The following is a 23,311-nucleotide window of genomic DNA, read 5'->3' on the forward strand; positions in this document are numbered from 1 at the left end:
CCCTTCCCAACTCCTTTCATGGTGGCATATAATCTCATCATTTCATTTCATCATTCTTGAAAGTTATGATGAGGTAATGATGTGCAGTCAAAAGTATTCTATTTTAGATAAGAATATTAAAGATTATCTTTAATTACAGTCTCAGTGTAATATATCTAACTGAATTACACACATTTAGCAAGTTAACTACTGTTCATATTAAATTAGTAAGGGTATGATTTTTAACAAATAAATTGATATTAATTAGTGTTTGATTTTAGGATTAAAATAGATGTTAAAAATGTAGACTAATTTTTAAAATTTTGAAATGATTTCAAATTTTCAAAAGAGTTGTAAGAATAGTATGAAGAACTTTTCCCTGACCTTCCCCAAAGCAAGCTGTAGGCATAATGCCCTATTCTGCTTCTGATTTTCCAGTGCCTTATTTTCACACACCACCCTGTGATACCACACAGCACAACCACTGACACCAGGAGATTAATTTTCATACATCACCACCATTCAGCCTGTAACCTATGAAGTGCCCCAATAATGTCCTTCACAGAGGATCCAGTCCAGAATCACATGTTGTACCTCAGGATCATGCCTCTTTAGTCTCCTTCAATTTGTAAGCCTTGATGCCTTTGAAGATTGTAGGCCAGTTATTGTGCAGAGTTCCCCAACCTGAGTGTTTGTCTGTGACTAGGTTCAAACTGCACACCTGGGTGGATCTCGTGGTGATGTTGCTTGCTCCATGCATTCTAGCAGGTGCACATGACTTCTACTCATTCCATCCTTAGCTGTGCTAACCTTGACCCAAGGTTTCTAATTGCAAAGCAACTCATCTCCCTTGGCATTAAGCAAGCACTTGATGAGGCGATACTTTGCAACCATGAAAAATAAACATCCTGGTTGCCATCATACCTTCACTCATTAGTTTTAGCATTGTTCTATGCTTCCTGCTTCAATTAGCAACTACTGTGGTCATTGCCAATGCTGAACTTCCAGTTCTACCTTTTTTTTTCTGCATAAAATACCTGCCATTCTCATCTAAGGAATAAATATTTGTGTATTTATGTAATATAACCTCATGAATCCCTATTTATTAAATTGACTATACTATGTAGTTATTGTTTTTATTTTTGTTTTTAACATTTTGGCAGTACTGAATCTAGGACCTCACACATACTAGGTTAGCCCTCTTCCACCGAACTGTGTTCCCAGCACCCTCTTCCGTGTTGATTGTGATGCTGGAATCATCCTGGATTTGATCAGTGGGAGTTACTTTAAGCTCTGACATCACCACTACTCAGCCACAGGCTCTGGCCATCACCATCCCTTACCCTGAGGCCTTTTTCAGTATTGTCCTCACTTGTCTTTTGGACAGTAGGATGAAGGAAATAAGGAGATTGAATTTTAATTGGTGACATCTAAAGTACAAGAAAGTGATTTAAATAAATATATTTGATATTTGGAATTCTTTCATTTTGTACTTTAAATCAAAAGCAATTGTGAGCCAGTCATGGCAGTGCATGCCTTTGATCTTAGTGACTTGGGAAGCTGAGTCACAAGGACCACATGTTTGAGGGCAACCTGGGCAACTTAGTGAAACCCTGTCTCAAAAACATATGGGGGCTGGGGTTGTGGCTCAGTAGTAGAGTGCTTGCGTAGCATGTGCAAGGCCCTGGGTTTAATCCTCAGCACTACATAAAAATAAATAAATAAAATAAAGGTATTGTGTCCAACTATACCTAATATATATATATATATATATATATATATATATATATATATATACACACACACATATACATATGTATAAATATAATATATATATATATAATATATAATATATATGTATAAATATAATATATATATTTATATGTATTAAAAAAAGGGTGGAGAATGTGGCTCAGGAGTAGAGTGCCTCTGGGCTCAATCCCCAGTAACTTCCTCCACCCCAAAAGGCAGTTGTTTTATTTTGCCTCTTTTTGTGCTTTGCCTCCTTGCAATGAGATGTGGAAGATTTTCTCCCTGTCATTTTGCAAGTTCTTCTCTGTAACCTTGCAGGTGTGAACAATCTTTATTTCTCATGAATTAAAGACCCAAATTTAGTATAATCATCACTCTATTTCATCTTTTTTTTTATTGTTAAAGTTGTTGGAGACATCTTGAGATGTTGTGTAAGAATTTTTATAAGATAAACACAGTTCAGAATTCTGGAAGGATCATCTTGAGGTACACTTTAAGAATGATCAATTTTATGCTTCTTTTGATGTTTCCTAAATTTACTGAATTTAACCAGTACTCCATTATGGCTGTAAATTAAGCAGGTGAATGATTGAAACTAAAAGTCCTCTACAACTATTTTAATGACCTCATGTACTCTGGCAGCTGGCCATGCCCAGTGGTGGGAGAAACTGGATTGTGGGTGTGCTTTTTGAATCTGCACATGGGTATGCATCCTTAGTTGAATCATTCCTGGGAGCTCTCAGAATGGTACCTTATAGAGGAAAAATGTTAATTACTTTACCTATTGGCCCCTCCCCGCTTACTCTTCTCCCCCCAAATCCCCTAACCTTATGGTTTTAAATGACAGAAATCCTATGGAACACAACTGTAAATCCTGATCCTTCTTTAGAATCAGAGGAAAGGATATTTATGCACAATGCACAGAGCTTTGCATACAAATGAAGGAAGTTTCATACCCCAGGTTGAGTCCCTTTCTTAAACTGTCCATTTTTTGTGGTTTTTAGCTAGGGTTGGAAATTTTGGCACCAAGTGATTTATTACAAATCAGTAAGCCATCAGGGATACACTTTCATTTCTAGTTTTGTCTTTGAGATTTATGAGACTAGATATACATTTGAATATGTAGTTTAATTTTGATCGCCTCAGACTTAAAAATTTTGATTAAAATGGTGTTTCAACAAATGCTATTTTTAAAAAAGTGATTTCAAATTAGGCTTTCATTTTTCTGTTATACATCAAGCTGTCTAAATCAGAAGGAGGGCTGCAGTTTTGTATTTAGAATCAGTGCAGCGAGGTTCTGCACTGGTGAGGAGCGTGCATATTGGAGCACTGTGCCTCAGGCCTTGGGTTTGCAGTGTTGAGCATCCTGGCTTTTAATAGTAATGGGAGGGTTTGAGGGCTATCTAATTTCAAATGAAAGAGACTTCTGGATTCTACCTGGTGAGCCGATCGATTTGAGATGTGCTTAGTAATAAGGAGGAAAGACAGATAAAGACTTTTTGTCCAAAGTGCTGGTTGGGTCTTGTGTTGAGAACCATGAGCTGAAACTAATAGTGCTAGTCCAAATGGAAAACTCAGGAAAGAGTCTGATCTCAGTTTTGAAAATTCGCAAAGTCAATTCTTGAGTTTAAAGACGAGAGATAAAAAGTAACTAATTATAAAAATGAGTCTTAGGGACTTAATTAGAACAATAAAATGAACTTTCACTTAAAAAGGCATAAATTAATTATTTTGCATGTCAGTATTAATATAAAATTAGCCCATTATTTTTAATAATAACAATCAATAATAGTATATTATTTATTATGTGCTATTCTAATTTTTTGCCTATATTAATTTTATGCTATCTTCTCATGAAAGCATTGACTTTATTATTTTATGAGCAAAGAAACTAAGTCTTGAGAAGTTAAAGCCATAAATCTAAGAGATGATTCAGCAGAACTTTGAAACCATGACATGCTGGTGTGACTCTAAGCATGTGACTTTCATTCTCCTTACTGCCTCCCTTTAACACTTGAATGATAAACTCTTAGTATAAGTATTAGTCATATTAGTATTTTCTGTATTATATTAGCTCACAAACCTAAGTGACTTAACACAATGGAAATTTATTTCTCATTTATGGAAAGCTCAAAGAAGGGGGTGCCCTTGATTCGAGTCACCAGACCCACATGGCTGGTGGATGTTCCACCTTTAAACTGTGCTTCCAAGGTAACTGGAGATTTTGATGTTTGGGATACTGACTTAGTAAATGAAAATATTGGACACATAGTTAAATTTAAATTTTAGATAAATGACAAATAACTTTTTAGTACAAGTATGTCCCATACAAAATTTAGGACATTTATATTTTTGATGCTTTTTATTTGGTAATCTGGCAACTTGAATATCAGTCCCCCTGATGTGTATGTCTCAAATATCACATAGGAGGTATTTACACTAGAACATTATTTGTTATTTTTCTGAAATTCAAATTTAAGGTGACTCTAGTTGACACCAAAGGGATGATAGGTTGGCTGGTGAGTGTGGACAATCTTTTGGGAGATTTTTATGGGCCAGGCCTGTAGGAGTCAATATTGGTTTTACTCACATCCCCTTGGTACAACTTGTCTACATTATAGCCCCACCTAGACAAAAGAAGGATTGGACAATGAGTGGATATTAATCAACATAAAGATTATGCTAGGGAAGGGTGGCACAAATCATAGACATCTTACTACCTGGGCCATAGCACATGAGTAGGTGGACCTATATTTGAGTACAGAGGTGACCTATGAGAGGAAGTAAGCACTTTGTTCTGACAAATCTGGACTTGCACTTAAGGCCAGTCTCTAGCTATGTGGCTTTGTCAAAATACATTACCTCTCTAAGCTTCTAGATCCCTCATTGTTTAAGTGGTGATCATAAAAAACATCCTTGGAAAGTTTTTGAAAGGATTAAATGAGATTATGTAAAGTACTTTACAATTGTCTGAAAGCACAGAAAGTTAGCTATTTCTAAGAATTCTACAATTGAAGTGTTTGTCAGTTTATTTACTTTGTGTGTCTTTTTCTGTTCCTAATGTTTTCTGATGGCTGGAAAAAAATAAAAATTACTTTTCAAACTGACACCAGAACTAGTAAAGCCTAGTTTTTCGGTACTCACTTTGTGAATTGTGACTGAAAGCTAAAAACAATAATTAAAAAATATATAATGGTAGTAAAAGTTAATATGTCCTATGTTGTTAATAATTAAAAATTATGGAGAACCTGAATATCTTCTTGGGTGAATAAATATTTCTAAGGAAGACTATTAAAAATAAATGACAAATAATGAATATTCATTGCTTATCAGTTGTAAATATTTATCTAGGTAGTCTGTTCACACACAAGTTATTGCTCTGACTTCTCATTGCATTGCCTGATAACTTTTTCTGAGCACGCTTGGTGTTTGGAACCAAAATTATGTCATTCTTCAGAATGATGGGACTTATGAAGACTTATCTGTCAAGTAGCCAGCTGTGTTATGGCAGGTCATTCAGATTCTTTCTCTTCTCGCTTTAATTTACTTTCAGCAGAGAGATGGCTGGCAAGGTTTAAGCAAGCATGATAAAGACTAATTAAAGAGTTGTTCTCCAAATCTCCTTGAAATTAGAGGTTGATTCACTGAAATAATTCATATTTCATAACTTGAGATAAGCAAAACTTTGAATCTTAGCAAGAAAATTGAAGGGCTATACGGATTACCCAATTCTTTGCAGTGGAATTGTGCAATTGAATTTAGAATATAAAAGAATTTGTGTTTCCAATAAAACCAACTCAGAACAGCTTCCCATCACAGAACTAAATTAGACCATAACTCCCTGTAATTAGTTTGGATAGTAATATTTTTAGTCTTTAATCACACCTTTTAGTGAAGAATTCTGAAGTCCTGAGAATAAAGCCTATTGTCCTATGTATTTCGGGATAGTTCTTGAGAGGGGGATGTTACCAGATGCAATGGCAAAATAGGTGATCTAATATTTTAAATTGTCTACTTGATGAGTTTTTTAAAAAGTGAAAATTTGGAAGTGAGCTATTATATACCTGCTTACCTGTATTCTGAAGCATGTAATGGTAGAACATACAATTATTAAATGTTTCCTTTTGGGGTAGCTTCAATAAGGTTATGGGTATCAGTGGAGAAGTTGTACATGTATCTTGTTTCGGAGGAAGACCCTTTTCTTAGGTGCATCAGTTCTTCCCTTCTCAAGAACCAGTTAACATTTGGGCTGGGGATGTGGCTCAAGCGGTAGTGCGCTCACCTGGCATGCATGCGGCCCGGGTTCGATCCTCAGCACCACATACAAACAAAGATGTTGTGTCCGCCGAAAACTAAAAAATAAATATTAAATATTAAAATTCTCTCTCTCTCTCTTTAAAAAAAAGAACCAGTTAACATTTAATTAGGTCAATTTTCTTTATTGTGTGCAAAAGCCTTTATCTCTTTCCTTCCTACAGTCTTGAAATCTATCTGCCCTTGCTATCTGCCATCTCCTAGACTGAGGAGGAGCAAGGCTTATCAGAGTGTCACTGAGGTTTTGTTGCTGCACATAGAAAGCAGTGACAGATGGTGAGTCGACCAAATATCTTTGGGGAGATGTTTCGATGAAATCTCCGAGACTATGATTCAAACCAAGGAGAAAAAAAATGGAGCAGAAATTATTTTTTGATTTCTGTTCAGTTTAAATCTGAGGACAAGCTTATGGAAAGCAGGTTGTTTACTTTGAAGCTAAAGGCCTGCATAGAAAAATGGGACTTAAATCTTCTCAGCAGTGACATTTTCATTGCTGACATTAAGAATTTATTTGAAACCTCAAGGGCACATGAGAACAAACTAAAGAAAAGGGGAAGGAGGCATATATGTGGGATGTGGTGAAGTGTGCATCAAGGATGAGAACAGGCTTGAAGGGATGGGATCAGGGGTTCTCCCAGAAGTGGCAGTGTTCCCTGTAGATCTATGTGGACCAAAAAAAAAAAAAAAAAAAAAAAAAAGAAAGAAAAAAAAAGTTTGTGAAAATTAACCAGGCAGGCTTATTTCTTATTTGTCCCTATTGCTCTGAACAAGTTTTATCTTTCAAATATATTTTTTAAAATAGGTAGCCTTGTTGAGAAATAAGGAGTCCTAGCTGAAAAATGTGTGTTTCTTTTTTCTATTTTGTTGTCATCGAAAAGTCAAATTAAACCACTGATTCTCGGCAAACCATTTTAGTAAGATTAAAAACATTCATTACGTTTTCCTCCTAAGAGCAGCCTCCCTAAAGCATGGAAAAATGTTAAAAATGCATTCACATTAAAGTCTGGTTCTTTTTCTAAATTGGAAAACATGAAAGCACATTAAATTTTTTTTTTCCAGTGAGCAGTCATTAGAGTAATAAGGAATTTGCTGGTGATAAATGTCCAGAAGGAGCACAGTCCTACCTCATCTTTTAGTTTTACTCTCATAAAAACAACCTTTGGAGATAATCTAATCATGAGTGAAATGGAAAGTTTATAGAAAGTGAAATACATGGACATTGAGGTTGACTTGACCTTGGAGTAATAACTCCAGTTTCACATGCATGAAATAGTGAAAAAAAAATGAAATTCAAGTGTGTGATTAGTTAGACCTTGCCCCAAGTTGTTGATTTCACCTGCATCTTGGTGAGTCTTTGCTTCCTTTTGTATCTTTTCTTGGCAGTGCCTTTAGCATAAATCATTCAGGCAAAGAAAAGTAAGATATAAATAAGCCATATTTCTTATGTGTTAAGAGTTCTGATTAAAGTTTTAGTATGGGAAAAGGCTGAAGCCATTTGCTAAAATAAAAACTGAGCTATTTATAGGCAATTTGTAGCTATCATTAGTGTGCCTTCTCATCATTAGTAAACATTTTTAGAGTGCATTACATGTTATTATGTTAGCTACAAAATAGAGTAAGATATGATTGCTGTCCTAATTACTATCCAGCTAAGGACGGATGTTTATTGTTGTTTTTACAGATATTATTATTACTTCAACTAATATCAGATTGTAAGAGACAGATCCTCTGAAATTAGTGGTTAGTTATTTAACAAAATAGTGAGTTTCTCTCACTTGTGTGAAGTCTGAAATATGCTTTGTGGTAGATGGAATAATGATCATTCCTTCTAAAGATGTCTACATCCTAAATTCCTAGACCTATAGATACTACATGGCAAAAGAGATTTTGCAGCTGTTGAGGATATTGAGAGGGGAAGATTATCCTGGGTTATCTGGGCAGGTCCAATGTCATCATAAGGGCTACTAAAAGAGGAGTAGGGAAGTAAGATAGACACAGAAGGCATGTGACAGAGCAGAGGGTGGTGACAGCAACTGGAAGATGCCATCCTGCAGGCTTTGAAAAGGGAGGATGTGTCTGTGAGCCAAGATATGTGGGTAGATTCTAGATGGTAGGAAAGACAGAGAGACAGATCCTCCTCTTAAGCCTCCAGATTGACCTACTTTAGAATTCCTAACCCCCAGAATTGTAAGAGAATAAACTGCATTGTTACTGAGCTGATGGTAGCTTGTTCTAGTAACCACAGAAAACGAATATATATTCCATGTAATCATTCAGGAATCCATTTTCATTTTATGACTCCATTTGATAATAGGGCTTTGGGATTGCTTCATTTAACCAGCAGGTAGAGAAAGAAAATGAAGGATGGTACAAGGTAGGTTTTTAATGGCCCAGGATAATAAGTGGAAAATTCATTTTGTATTCACATTCCATTGTTTTCACTGTACCAGGATGTCATGTGAACTGGAATTTCCCTTTGGAGGTAATGAGTCCCTTATGGTTGAATACTTTTCTCTATGTTATTATAAGACTCTTTTGTTCATGCAGCTGCTCATGCTAGACATCTGGTAGATCATTGTCAGTCCTCCCCATCTCCTCACCTCCCACGCTCAATCTGCTACTGAGTCCCACTGATTTTACCTAACCTCAAGTCCATCACTTTTTTCCAACTCCATAGCTACCAACTTCAGCCAGACCCACAGAACTACACCCACCATAGTTATGTATCCAGGAGAAAAAAAGATGCAGCCTGTTTGGTGACCAGGTAGCTGCTGTGGCAAAAACACCATGTCATTGGCTCTTTCTCGTTGCTATTATCCACTATTGGATTTTTAATAGGATCTCTTAGTTTTTCAAATGCTGCATATTGTGATGTAAGTCTAAAGTGTGTTTCTCATTTTCAAAGGGGAACTAATGGTTTCTACTCATCTTAAGCTCTTTGAGGTGAAGGTAAAAAATAATGAATAAATTGAAAAAATACATTCATGTATTTAATGTAAAATAACTTGACTGATATAAGTCAGAAATCCAAGCAGAAGTGAGGCTCAACTCCAAATTCAGTTCAGGATCTTTATGAATGATCAGCCAGTGGGGCCATGAGCATCAGTCTTGCTTCCTGCTTTCTTCAGTGTGGAGAATTTAGCATTCATTGTAGGGAACATCTGAGTGGATGTGGTGAATCTTGAGGTGTCTCTTAAACACACTTCACCAGATGAGTATGATCTGAATCCCAGATGCTGCTGTCACATTTGTATTTTTACCTAAATGCATTTTTTTGTTTTTAAAGAGGAAATAGGGATCACATTGGTCCCAGAAAAATGGAAAAATTGTTATATTTTTACTGCAATCTTGTCTCACATTTTTCATTTAAGCCTTATTGAAGTATATGTATACATGTGTTACGATTATGATACCTAGTTTAAAATATTCCAAAGCAATATTTGTATCAAGACATTAGAAAATATAAATAAAAATACCATAGTTCTGCATAAAATGCTACACTATTTGGTGTATATCTTTTCTTTAAACATTTTTTTACCAATATGTATTAATTGTATGAATTAATGGTTTCACTGCGACATTTCTATATATGTGTATGTCATGTTTGGATCATGTCCACCCTCCCTTCTACCATCTCTCCTCATCTCTTCTCTCTCCCATCTCTTGGGTCCCCTCCTAGACCCTAAGTCTTCTACTTTCAGGTATTTTTTTTCAGTTTCCACATGCAATATTTATATTTCTGGGTCTGGCTTACTTTGCTTAACACAATGTCCTCTGTTTTCATTCATTTTCCTACAAATGACAGGATTTCAATTCTTGTTTATGGCTGAATAATACTTCTTTGTTGTGGATATACACCACATTTCTGGCATCTATTATCTGCTATTAGCTATGCTGTTTTCATACCTTAGTTATTGTGAATAGTGCCACAATAAATATAGTTGTGCAGGTATTTCTTTTGTATGCTGATTTCCTTTCCTTGACATATATATACACAGGAGTGGTATAGCTGGATCACATGGTAGTTCTCTTTTCATACTGTTAAGGCACCTCCATACTGCTTTCAATAGAGTCTGTGCTGATTTACATTCTTGCTAACAATGTATAAGGGTTATTTTTTCTCCCTATTCATGGCAGCATTTACTTATTTATTTTGATAATAACCATTCTAACTGGGGCAAGATGAAATCTCAATGTAGTTTTGATATGAATTTTCCTGATGGCTAAAGATATTGAGAATTTTTTCATATTGGCCATTGGCATTTCTTTAAAAAAGTGTTTATTCAGGACATTTGCCAATATTTTGATTGGATTAGTTTTTTAAAAATTGTTAAATTTTTGAGTTCCTTATATATTCAGGATGTTAATCTTCCCAGGTGAAGAGCTGGCACAGATTTTCTCCCATTCTGCAGGTTGTCTCTTCTCTCTGTTGATTGTCTCCTTAGCTGTGCAGAACCTTTTTAATTGGATGTTATCCAATTTGTCTTCTTCCTTTTGTTTGATGCATATACTTTCTATAAATGTTATCTCTCCTCCTCAAGAGCATTTTTTTTCAGCATTATGAAATGTTTTGTCCATATCCAGTCTCTCCACTGATTCCACCTATCTTTCACTTGTTTTCATCTTCTTCACGGCTGCTACCTACTTGCCAGTCCATGTATATATTTCTTCTTTATCAGCCTCTTAATGATTGCTTGCCCTTTAGATTTTATTTTTGATCATTATTTCTTTCAGGAAATCTTTTCTGATAAAGTTCCAGGCAGGGTTTGTATGCCTTCTCTTTGTTGTCTTAGAACTGTATACTGATTGTTATTGTATCATCTCAGTATTCTATCCTGTTTGCTTGTCCGTATCCCTCACCATGTTCCTTGTGGTTAGCACAATCCCTGCCCCTAGCAGGTGGTTGATACACATGGTTGAGTAGATGAATAAGCTGCAGTAGAGAAGTAGGTTGAATGCATAAGTGGGATCAGTTTTGTCCTCTGAGAGCCATGTTGATTGTTCTTATCTTTTATTTTTGGCTGACAAGTATTAATTATACCTGTTAATAGAGTTCAGTGTGATATTTCTATATAGACATATAGCATGCTTTGATAAAATCTAACCACCCTTTTTTCTATCCTTCACCTCCTACACCTTTTCTGATCTCTAGCAGTTGCTATTCTACTTCAGGATAACTGTTTTTTTTTTTCTTTTGCTTTCACATGTGAGAGAGAACATGTGGTACTTGTCCTTCTGTCTGACTTAGTTAATGTAATTTCTACTTCAGGATAACTGTTTTTTTTTTCTTTTGCTTTCACATGTGAGAGAGAACATGTGGTACTTGTCCTTCTGTCTGACTTAGTTAATGTAATTTAATGTAAAGTCCTCTGGTTCCACCCATTTTGCTGCAAATGATATGATTTTATTCTTCTTTCTTAAATTTCATATTAGTGCATCATAGTCAAACATAATAGTGGTGGAGCTCATTTTGATATGTTCATAAATGCATACAATGTGTTTTATTCCATTTCAGTCCCCAGTACTTCCTCTTGCCCAGGCCTCCTCTCTTCCCAGGACCACCTTCCTCTACTCTCTCTCTCTCTTTTTTGGTACTGGGAATTGAACTCAGTGGAGCTTTATCACGAGCTACATTTGTAGTCCTTTTTATCTTTTATTTTGGGACAGGTTCTCATAAGTTGTGAGGCTGGCCTTGAATTTGCTATCCTCTTGCTTCAGCTTCCATAGTTGCTGGGATTATAGTTGTGTGCCACCATGTCTGGTCCCCTTTCCCTGCTCTACTGGTCTTCCTTCTATTTATTGTTTTTAAATTGGTAACTTATAGTTATATGTAAAAGTGGAATTTATCATATATGATATATTGTGATATACTCATATATGCACATACCATTTGGTCAGTTTCATTCCACAGTTCCTCCCTTTTCCCATCCCTCCTCTTTCCCCCTCAATCACCTTCCTTTGCTCCATGGTTCTTGCTTCTATTTTCATGACATACCAGCCCTTGTCCCCACCCCCCCTTTTTTTTTGGTACTTGGAAATGAACTCAGGGGGTGTTGAGAGCCACAGCCAAAGGGGCCCCAGCAAACTTCCAGCTGCCAGCAAACTTCCAGCTGCCGGCTGATGATTGGCTCACAGTGGCCCCGCAACATCTAGCTGATTGGCTCCTCTGGGGTGATGTTCATTGGGCTATTTCTCTGCCCTTCAGACTGCTAGCTGATGATTGGCTCACAGCGGCCCCAGCAACATCTAGCTGATTGGCTCCTCCACGGAGCTGCTCATTAGGGGACTTCTTTGGCTCCGCCCACGTGACCCAGCCAATCAGCCTCAAGAGCAGGAGGATTGTGGGAGGTGGTGAGGTTTGTGTGGGGGTGAGAGGCTTGGGGAAGCCGGTGGTGGAAGTTGGGCTCTGAGGGTTTTTTCCTGAGGAGCTGTTTTGTTTGGCGTTTATAGTTCTAAAAATAAAGGTAGTTTCTTTTGACAAGTGGCTCCTGAATTGTCCCCAGCCAGACTGCGGCAAGGGGGTGCTGTGTCACTGAACTGCATCCCTATTTTTTCTGGTCTAATTCCTATTTTTAATTTTGAGACAGGGTCTTGCTAAATTGTTGAGGCTGCCCTGGAACTAGTGGTTTCTTACCTCAGCCTCCTGAGTCCCTGGGATTATGGGCAAAGTGCCACCATGTCCCCTTCATACCTTTTATTCTTTATTTTTCCATATATGAGAAGAAACATTTGACCCTTGACTTTTTAAGTCTGACTTATTTCACTTATAATGTTCTCTAGGTCTATCCATTTACCAGCATGTGACATTATTTCATTCTTCTTTAAAGCTGAGTAAAACTCTCTTGTGTATATATTCCACATTTTCTTTATCCACTTGTTGGCAGGCACTTAGGCTGGTTCTATAACTTGGCAATTGTGAATTCTGCTGCTATAAATACTTGTATGCATGGATCATTATAGTATGATGATTTTAGATCTTTTGGATATATACTTAGGAGTAGGATAGCTGGGTCATGTGGTGGTTCTATTCCTAATCAGTTGAGGAATCCCCATACTGCTTTCCAGAGTGGTTGTACTGGAGAGCAATTGTTATAGCCCCACTAACAATGCACAAGTATTCCTTTTCTCTATATCCTTGCCAGCAATTGTTGTTTGTATTCTTGATGACTGTCATTCTAACTAGGGTGAGATGAAATCTCTATGTAGTTCAGATTTGCATTTTTCTTGATTGCTAAGGATGTTGAAATTTTTAAAATATATTTTTGGTCATTTGCATTTCTTATTTCAAGAAATGTCCATTTAGATTTTTTTTTGCATATATTTATTGAGAGGGTTATTTGAGTTTTTGGTGTTAAGCTTTCTGAGTTCTTTATGTATTTATTCTAGATGTCAATCCTATTGGAAGAGCAGCTGACAAAGATTTTCTGCCATTTGATAGGCTCTATCTTCGTGCTCTTGTTTTCTTCACTGTGCATAAGCTAATTAATTTGAGACCGTCCTACTTATTGATTCTTGGTTTTAATTCTTGAGCTTTGGGAGTCTTATTAAGGAAGTCGGTACATATGCCAATATATTAGAGTGTTTACCATATATTTTCTTCCAGCAGTTGCAAAGTTTCTGGTCTAATTCCTAGGTCTTTGGTCTGTTTTGAGTTGATTTTTGTTCAAGGCAAGAGATAGGGATCTAGTTTCATTCTTCCACATATGGATATCCAGTTGTCCCAGCACATTTGTTTAAAAGGATATTTTTATCCAGTGTATTTTTGGCACATTTGTCAAGGATCAGATGACTATATTTATGTGGATTTGTTTCTGTGTCTTCTATTACATTGATCTTCATGTCTGTTTTTATGCTAAGACCATGCTGTTTTTTTAGTATGGCTCTGTAGTATAATTTGAGATTCAGTATTGTGATCCTTCCAGCATCATTTTTATTGCTCAGGATTGCTTTGGCTATTCTTGGTCTTTTATTCTTCCATGTGATTTTTAGAACTGTTTTTTCTAGTATTGTGAAGAATGTCATTGGTATTTAGATGGGAATTGCATTGAATATATAGATAACTTTTGGTGATGTAGCCATTTTGACAGTATTAATTTTGTCTCTCTAACAACATGGGAGGCATTTCCATCTTCTGAGGTTTTCTTTAATTCAGTATTCTATAATTTTCACTGTAGAGGTCTTTCATCCCCTTGGTTAGATTTATTCCCCAGTATTTTCTTTTTGAGGCTATTGTGAATGGAATTGTTTTCCTGATTTCTTTCTCAGAAGATTCATTATTAATATAAATAGCCAACAACTACATGAAAAAATAATTCAACATCCTTAGCATTCAGAGAAATGCAAATCTAAACTACATGGAAATTTTATCTCACCCCCAGTTAGAATGAGAGTCATCAAGAATACAAACAACAATTGCTGGTGAGGATGTGGAGAAAAGGAACACTTGTGCATTGTTGGTGGGGCTGCAAAGTAGTACAACCACTCTGGAAAGTAATATGGATATTCCTCATATGGAGCCACCATATGACCCAGCTATCCTACTCCTTGGTATCTATCCAAAAGATCTAAAATCAGCATACTATAATGATCCATGCATACCAGTATTTATAGCAGCATAGTTCACAATAGCCAAATTATGGAACCAGCCTAGGTTCCTGTCAACAGACAAATGGATAAAGAAAAATGTGATTTATATATATATATATATATATATATATATATATATATATATAGTGATTTATATATATATAATGGAGTTCTATTCAGCCTTAAAGAAGAATGAAACTGTCCCTTGCTGGTAAATGGATGCAACTGGAGAACACCAAGCTAAGTGAAATAAGCTGATTGAATGTTTTCTTTCATATGTGGAAGCTAGAGAGAAAAAATGAATTTAAAACATAGAAGGGAGACCACTAGAATAGAGGTTGGGAGTTAAGGGGGAGGAAGTTGAAGAGGGAAAGGGGGAAAAACTAGGGAGTGAAGTTGGCCAAATTATGTATGTGCCATGTATGAATATATCACAGCGAATTCCACTTTTATATATAAAATGAATGTAACAATTAAAAATAAAAAAATAAATAGAAGACCAATAGAGTAGAGGAAAAGGATCCTGGGGAGGGAGGAGAGGTACTGGAGTTTGAAATGGAGCAAACTATATTAAATGCATTTATGAATGTCAAAATGAACCCCACTGTTATGTATAACTATAATGCAGTAATAAAAACATTTAAATAAAAGAGCACTGCTAGGATACCCTTGCTATGATTGAAGGCTAAAGTCACAAGAATATTGACTCTTGTTATTGGGAATAGAAAGGTATGAATATGAGGAGCTCAAACAAAGAAGCAAAGAAACCTTTTCCTGGTCACTTTAGAGTTAAGTAATACAAGTAGAACTGTGAATAGTGTATCTCCTATGGCTGAAAGAGGCCATTCTGAGAGAAGGAATGATGGTTACAGGCTGGGAAGATGCTTTAAGAGACTAAGGTAAGATCATGAATGCTAGCTCTTTTCTCTCCCACCACCTGTTCTTCAGCAGTTATGTCATTTGCTGATTTTTTTCTGACCTGGTTAGATTACATCAACTGTTTTCCTGGAGTGGGCAGTGATGGTGGTGGGGGTCTCTGACTGCCTTTCTGGGAAAAGTCATTTAACTGTGTACCTGTTCAGTTTTCTTAGTGTGTATTTTAACATGGACTAATTGTAGTAGTAAAATGCAGAACAGCACATAATGCAATCTGTCATCCAACAATTGAAAAATAGAGCCAGGAGGTTAATTCCTGGTGTATGCAAATACTGATGGAGCACTCCACAAACAACATATGTACTTATATGTAGGTCGTTTAATGGATCATAATTTATAAACTACCTTGATCATAATCCAGATAATTTCTTGAATTAAAAGGAGCAAGAAATGTCAACATAGAATCTCAATAGATGAGTAAATACTTGGAGTCTACATACTATATTCAAGGTATTATACGAATGCAAATAAGCGTGAATAAACAATAGTCTATGCTCTCAGAGCTTATACTTTGGATAGTATACCTATGGAAGTGTAAATAAAAATACAAGAGTAACTAATTTAACATAAGGGTATAGGATTACCTAAGGCTTTGGGTTTTAGATAATAAGTTAGCTCAAGAAGAATTAATTAAATTAAACAATAGAGAATTTTTTATAGGAGAAAGAAACATGTTGGAAGAGTAGGGATGCATCAGCAGGGCCTCAACAACAAAGCAGGAAAAATGACAAAGCCACCACATCCATTCTCTGCTCCTTTCCTCCCTTCATGTTACTGGGTTTGCATGTGACTGACTTGATTCGAATTCCAAATCTCAGTCAAAGAAATCTGAATAAGCTACTTGGATTAAGCATCCATCCATAGTCTAACCAACCATGATTTGTATGATTGTGTAATGTAAGAGAGCTATCAGTACTGGAGAGGTTGTTTTTAGAGAAGATGCCCATTATAATGTAAATATTTTGTTCAGAAATATTTAGCTTTATTTTACCACCTTTAGGTCAGGTGGAACCACTCAGAATCTTGACAACAGGTTCCTGATTATATTGTAAAAATATTGAGGACTTGTCATAACTCACCATGATTGGTTCAGAATTTCTGTTTGGTACGATAGAGATTTTTCTATTGAATGGATGTTTGCACATACATTAATCAGCTATTCTTGGTTGAAATGTCACTCTGCCATCTGTTATATGAGCTAATAGTTGTACTTTTCTTTCCTGTACTTCAAAGTTTTCTTTTGGAGAAAAAGTCTTTGTGGGATAATATGGGATTATATCTTTGTTAATAAATAAATTTTTATTAAATATAAGAGGCTGAAATTAGTATTAAGGATGGATCTGTAAATGCACAGAAAAACTCTTAAAGTATATTGCTTATGTATAATTTTCTCCTCAATTTTTAAATTATTTGCTTTCTCCTTCATATTCAATTTACTTCAATATGCTGAGCTTGGCAGGAAACATCTGAAAATTGTGGTTCTTCCAGAACATCATCTTATGTGAGTTCCCCAAGACAAAGATGTATACCCCAGCAGTATGTGGAATTATATACTATAGTTCAAATGGCTTGAACTGAACTCTGTGGGATAATCTTGAATGATTTTAAAAACTGTCCTTGACATAATTTTGATAAGGAGGTGATGTGCACAGTGAAGTGCTTTTGTTCAAATTTGATTTTGAGAAGGATTAATTTACTGACATTGTGTTAGTGCCTTCACCTCTCTTCTAGTTTATTACTTAGAGACTGCCAAACTTATTAGGAGGGCTTGTGAGAAATACATGAGTAAGGCACTTAGGCTATAGTGCTTTAGTATTAGGTTAAAAATGGAAAGACATAGGATAAATCAAAAATTGAAAACAATCACTATTCAATACATCATTGAAAAAAATCTCAAAGAACTTTAAAAAAATTCTATTAGGGAATTAAGAAAAAGAGATTGCTTTCATGTCTTTGTGTTTGGAAATAAAGTCAAGATACTCTTTCCATCTTTTTTTTGTTTGATAACCATTTTTTTTATTCTTTGTAGTTATGTCCATCATTAGGATACACTTTGACCTTATCACAATAGCATAGAATATAATTTGTTCTAATTCTGTCCCCAGCACTTAACCCTCTCAAATTCTTTCCTCTACTCCTTCTACTCTATTGATCCCCTTGCAATTTTTCTTTTATTTTTTAACTTGGGGATACTCTTTCCATCTTTAAATGAAATTTCTCATTAGTGAAGAGCTGTTAATTGTGAGTTTAAATATAATTGGGAAATGTGATATAAGGAACAATTTTCCCCTTAAAGACCAGGCATATAGTTCTTCGTTTCTGGATAGACTGTGCATTCCTTCATTCATTCACTCTAGCCATTGAAGTTCCAGATACTTGCTGATCCTAGGAATATGAAGGAAATGGAATTATAAGGAGATTGCTGGTGTGAGGGAGTATTGCTCCTCCATAGCAGCTGGGGAGTGAGGCTGATGGGGCTGTGCTATGAAAGTAAGACCTCAATTTGTTACTGTCTTTGTGGCTGATGGAATATAAGTGGTTGACATGTGCCCAGGTCAGTGGGGAGACTCCTAGGAGCAGGAAGAGCAATGGGTGATCTTACTCATGGTTGAAGTCAGTATCTGAAGTCTGAGCCACACACCTCAGTGCCTCTCTGGGATCACTGGGCTACTTGCTGATGGCACCCTTCATTCATTCATACATAACATTTTTATTAAGAATCTACCAGTGGCTCAATACATCTGTGTCAAGTAAGCTGGATGTGCATTGATTTAGGACTCTGACAGATTTAATCACAACAAAAGCTATCTAAAACTGAAGTAACGAGTAAAGCAGAAGCCTATGAAAGGGCTTCTAAATCTATTATGGTGTCTAGATTTTAGAGTTTAGATCGAATTCTGCCATTAGCTTGTCTTGGTTAATTCACACAAGAGATTTGCCTCAGTTGATTACTTTGTAAAAATAATTGTGGTGTGGTTATGGTTGAATCCAGTCCGTGTATTGTATATATACTATGTGTAAGACATTTTGTTAAAAAACAGAAATTATATTTAATAAAGGTATGGTCTTTTCTCTCAAAGAGTCTGTGGTCTTATAGTGAAATTGAGATGCATAAAATACAGTACTACCTGGCAGAATGTAATAAATGTGTATATAAAAATAAGTTCAACTATGTGAGTTAGTTGCATATAATAAAACTGCTCAAAATGCTATGTTTTGTTTTGACTTCCAATTTTCTTAACCATTTAAGCTGTAAGTTCTGCAGAGACCCTGTGTGCACACACAGGCATATTTACTGTAGCAGGTAGGTGCAGGCACTTTGCCATGCCCATGGCCTTGTGGGAGCTGTCTGTGATGTAGAGGAAGCCAAAGATCTAGATGTCAGTGTCTTCTTTACCTTTCTGTGAGATCTTGGGCTTGTCATCAAATGTCTCTGGGCATTGTAAGTTGAGGAGTTACTTCTCCTAGGTATAGGATTGTTCTCTAGCTGAAATGATAGATCAGGAAAAAATATTTTGGAAATGATAAAGCAACACACGGTAACTCTGAGGAATTATTTTTGTTTGATTTAAATGCTTTTCTTTAATGCTTATGTGTGTACCTTAAGTATTAGGAAAACTATTTGCTTTATGATGATAAAATGTTATAGATTAAAAAACCATAAGTGTTTTTAATTGCCCTTAATTCTCCATAGCATGTTCATTCTTATTCTTAATAGCTCCACATGGATGAAAATTAATTTGCCTCCTTCCCAGTGTCATATTGGGCTCTTTGCAGAAATTGTTTGACAAAGCTAAAGATGCACAACAATTTTCCTTATGTGCATATTAACAACTAATTATAAGCCTGACCCAAATTTTATAATCTTTATGCACTACCTTATTTCCAGAGGATCATCATATATGCCTTTCATATAATAACCAAAATATGAGATTCAGTTGAAATAAAATTCATTTTTATAAATAAAAAGATTTATAAATTGTAGGTCAAGGTCAGCTACTCCTTAGTAACTCTTATTTAATGCATGGATTTGGCTTAGCACAAAGTTCTGTGAAGTGCAGACGTCCTGTCCTTTGTGCCTGGATCCCTTTGTGCTGCAATCTGACTTTCCTGACCTGCTGAGTGATAAGAAGACAGAATAGGCTGTAGGTAGACTTCTTTGTGGAGCTTTATTTTAAAATTGTTATATTTGCATTATGCATTTCTCCATAGAGAAAAAAAAAAAACCAGTTCTCTCCTTTAAGAAGCCACACAGAATTAGCAGGAGACTAGGTTACAAAATGGTAAAGTTAAATTTGTCAACCGGGAGGGGTAATGAGCAGATGGATTTGGAGCTGATGGGGAGAAAAATTGTCTCGTGGGTCTCAGCCTTCATATAGGGAGATGCAATGCAGAGGGCCCCGAGTTCTGTCCCGTTCATCACACTCTGGGATAAATTAAAAGCATCTTTCCTTAGTAGGAGTCATAAGTTTAGCATAGGAGGTAAATGGTAGCAGTAGGCTCTTCATAAAGCAATTTATACCTTTAATCTGAGAGGCAAACAAGAATAGGAGAATAAGCATGGTTAAGTAGTCAGGAGTTGTTCAGGAGTGTCACAGTCTGGCTAGGCACAAAATCACGAGCCACTCAAGCAGGAACAAACTTTATTTTTTGAAACTGCCACCAATGCCCCGTATGCCCCCGGGGAAAAAAATCCTCCCCCGGAATTCCCTCCTACTGTACTTCCCCAACCAATGGGAACTCTCCAGGAGTCCCCCAGGCCGAGGTGAACAGCAGGAGTCCAATATCCATATGAATGCAAATCTTAATATAATCATATCATCTCAATGGCTAGCTGGCGTCACCTTACAACCAAAAATGCCATGCATCATATTACTTGGCTGTGGCTCTTAGCATCTCCCCCCTTCTGTTGAATTAAGCAACAAGCAATGTGGCTAGGGACCGTGCCTGTTAGGTTTGTCCAATTCAACATATGGTTCTTACCCGTCATCGGAAAACTGACCTCTAGGCGTCAGCCTCCTGTCTTAGGTTGATACCACTGCAATTGGATCATACCCATCACTGACTACCGGTCCAGTATATAGCCATACCTGTGGATAGGCCTATGCACCAGTGGGGGGAGGTGAGGTTCTTTGCCTCACCTCTGTTGGCCCCCAAAATTAGACCATCACTAGTAGAAGGGAGGAGGATACAGAAATGCCACGACACCAAGTCAATTGATGGCTCTTTAGGAAAAATTGCGACACTGGTGACACATCAGCAAAGATACGCCAGCACTACCATAATTCGCTGCATCAACAGATAGAGCACAATGCATACAAGTGATACATAGTCCAGGCAAGTTTTGTAAGCAGTTCAAAGCGGAGGAATCTATCAATATGTCCATTTTCTCCCAAAATAAATCGGCTCAGTGATTGAGCATTACTTGTTGAGTTATTATTCATTGATGCATCAGTTTATACAGTTTGTTGTGATAACTATCGAAGAAACTGTAGTTTGGTTTCATCTTGTCTTCACCGGCACTGGGATGAAGATAGGAATTCTGACAATGATGCTAAAAAAAATTTATGTAACATTCCAACAAGTACTAAGAAAACAATTTTTTGAACGATTTACATTATCCTAAACAGAATTATTAAATATAATGAAAAGGAAAGGTGAAAGTAAACAAACAGATCTGTTAACCTGCTTATTTATACATATATTAAAACAATCCTCAACAGCTGTTTACCCAATTTAAATTAAACCATTAAAATCACGTGAATAATAAAAAAAAATTTGGATCCATTTATTCATGAGTGCTCCTCATATATGATATATGGACATACGCACATACAGACATACAACACAAAACAGAAGTGTGCACACGTAACATACAACACATAAGACAATAGTAAAGGCCTTGTAGCTTTACCTAGGTGAAATCTCCATTGCAATGTTTAAAAACTCCATAGTCAAAAAATAAAACTGATCAGAAAAACATTAACCTAGGTCTGTATGAGCTCAAAAATAAAATAGAACTTTATGATGTGGGAAAAAGCAATAATAAAATAGATATTGAAAAAAGCATCCTGGTTGATCACTGTCACAGATGTAAGAATAGCCAAGCTGGAGCTCTGGATATCAGCTGTTATGGATTTGAGTCAAATCATCTTCTTTTTCTGTAGAAATTGTTTTGGTTAACCTCTCTGGAATCCAAATCAGCTGCTGTTCTCCCTGTGGAAAAACACAAACAGAGCCCCAACTTCAGACAATCACTGGGTCAGGACCTTTCCATTGTCCTGTTAGAATATCCTTCCAAAGTACCTTAGGCTTATGTACATTTTTTTGGATACAAATGTCTTTCCGCAGCACTAAGCCCTGATGAATCCAAATTTAAAAAGTTTAGAGTAAAAAGGGTTATTTTAAATTTATCTTTGTGGGATATATACCCCTTTCCAATTCCCTCCTTTTGTTTTAATAAGTACATTTTAATAGTTTGATGAGCTCTTTCAACTATGCCTTGTCCTTGTGGATTGTATGGAATTCCTGTTATGTGAGTAATGCCAAATGATGAGCAAAATTGTTTAAAAGAGGTAGAAGCATAACCAGGACCATTATCTGTTTTTAACTGTTTTGGAATGCCCACAGTGGCAAAATTTTGTAAGCAATGAGCTATAACATCTTTTGTTTTTTCTCCGGCATGAAGGGAGCCCATTAAAAATCCGGAAGAAGTATCAACTGTAACATGCAAATATTTTAATTTTCCAAATTCTGGCAAGTGTGTGATGTCCATCTGCCAAATATGGTTAGGTATCAGTTCTCTAGGATTGACTCCAAGATTAACTTGTGGTAAAAATGTCACACAATTTTGACATTGTTTTATTATATGTCTGGCTTGTTCTTTAGTTATTTTAAAACGCTTTTGTAAAGTATTAGCATCGACATGGAACCTTTTATGAAAATTTATAGCTTCTTATATTGTGGAGAAAATATGTATGTCATGTGTAGTTTTATCTGCTAATTCATTGCCCAAACTAAGGGCTCCAGGCAGTCCTGTATGTGCCCTGATATGTCCTATAAAGAATGGATCTTTTCTGTCCCACATTAGACTTTGTATAGTGGAAAACAAAGAGAAAGCAGTAGAAGAAGGGGAAATCCTACCAGCATCTTCAAGGGATACTATAGCATTAACTACATACTGACTATCAGAAAATAAATTAAATACAGAATCTTTAAACATCATAAAAGCTTGTAATACTGCATTAAGCTCTACCTTTTGAGCTGATTGTTTGGGTACCAAAAATATAAAAGTTTGATCAGGGGTAACTACTGCTGCTGTACCATTATTTGACCCATCTGTGAATGATAGGGGTTTTTCTTGTCATTTTTGGAAAAACTACAGGATGCTTAGACCAAAAAGACAACAAAGGATTAGATGGTAACTGATTATCAAATGAAACATTAGATTTACACATGATTATTGCCCAAGTATTTAACTCATTAGCTAACTCATCAATTTGATCCATAGTATATGGAGTAATAATTTTATTGGGAGAAATTCCAAACACTCCCTTTGCTGTTTTTATTCCTTTGAGTATTAATTGTCCTACAGCCTCAGGATATCTAGTAAGAATAGTGTTAGGAGAATAAGATAAATGTATCCACAATAATGGACCTTCTTGCCAAAATACTCCTGTAGGAATATTTTTTGTTGGTAGTACAATAAATAATAAAGGCAAACTTATATCAATTCTATCCAAAT

Source organism: Spermophilus citellus (genome assembly GCF_964194105.1).
Source record: "Spermophilus citellus genome assembly, chromosome: 4".
Taxonomy (NCBI): domain Eukaryota; kingdom Metazoa; phylum Chordata; class Mammalia; order Rodentia; family Sciuridae; genus Spermophilus; species Spermophilus citellus.